Consider the following 1,102-nt stretch of genomic DNA (forward strand, 5'->3'; position numbering starts at 1 on the left):
CGGTGACATTTCCGTCACTATCACGCAGTGACGGTATTGACTGTTTCTTGCCACTGGTGTACTTTACATACGACCAGAATCTCTTTGGGTTCTCTACCATATTTTGAGGCAATGTTTCATTGTGGAAACCATTAAAAGCATCTCGCATTGACGTCCGCACTATATTATTGAGTACAGACATTGTGGAATAATTAAAAGTCTGTGTCAAGAGTGTCACATTGTTGAAAATTGATTTCTTTATAATTCGTGGGAGGAATGATTAATTTTCTGTTCCTATTTCTTTTTTTTGTTCTCAACCATAATTCTATTATTTTCACAGGCGGAACGTCACACACATGTTTCCGTACGTCTGTGAAAATAATTACGAACCCGTTTCATCAATTGGTGAATTTTTAATTATTCCACAATATACTCAATAAGGCCAACGGCCTTGCCGCAGTGGTAACACCGGTTCCAGTCAGATCACCGAAGTTAAGCGCTGTCGGGCTGGACTAGCACTTGGATGGGTGACCATTCGTTCTGTCGAGCACTGTTGGCAAGCGGGGTGCACTCAGCCCTTGTGAGGCAAACTGAGGAGCTACTTGATTGAGAAGCAGCGGCTCCGGTCTCGAAAACTGACATACGGCCGGGAGAGCGGTATGCTGACCACGTGCCTCTCCACATCCGCAACCAGTGACGTCTATGGTCTGAGGATGACACGGCGGCCGGTCGGTACCGTTGGCCCTTCATGGGCTGTTCGGGAAGAGTTTAGTTCTATACTCAATAAACACGTTTCTGGTCGCAACAAAGATACATATATGACTGAGTGTAAGCATATATAAATCTGACAAAATCCCTCCAGTGCGCAAGCAGCCAACAAATTACATGCAGCGAAAAGGTAAATTATCAAAAAGTCCTCACTTAATACCAAAGTCTCCTCCGGCGCTACTCTCATGTCGCGCGGCTTTTCTCCACCGCACGCTGCTTCCGTCCACTTCCGACTCCCCTCGACAACTGCTCGCTCGCTACAACTCGCGATAATAATATCTCAGACTCAGAGATTGTGAAATGCACACACCACACTCATAGACGTCCAACTTTCTTCCGTTGTGGTGACTGCGTA

The 1,102-nt window shown here is 45.8% G+C and overlaps 1 pseudogene; it reads left to right on the forward strand.

The window, feature by feature from the left end:
- The first annotated feature begins 420 nt into the window (after positions 1 to 420).
- Positions 421 to 538, forward strand: LOC126424720 (5S ribosomal RNA; annotated as a pseudogene).
- Positions 539 to 1,102: the final 564 nt, after the last annotated feature.

This window comes from Schistocerca serialis, chromosome 1, assembly GCF_023864345.2.
Source record: "Schistocerca serialis cubense isolate TAMUIC-IGC-003099 chromosome 1, iqSchSeri2.2, whole genome shotgun sequence".
NCBI classification, from domain to species: domain Eukaryota; kingdom Metazoa; phylum Arthropoda; class Insecta; order Orthoptera; family Acrididae; genus Schistocerca; species Schistocerca serialis.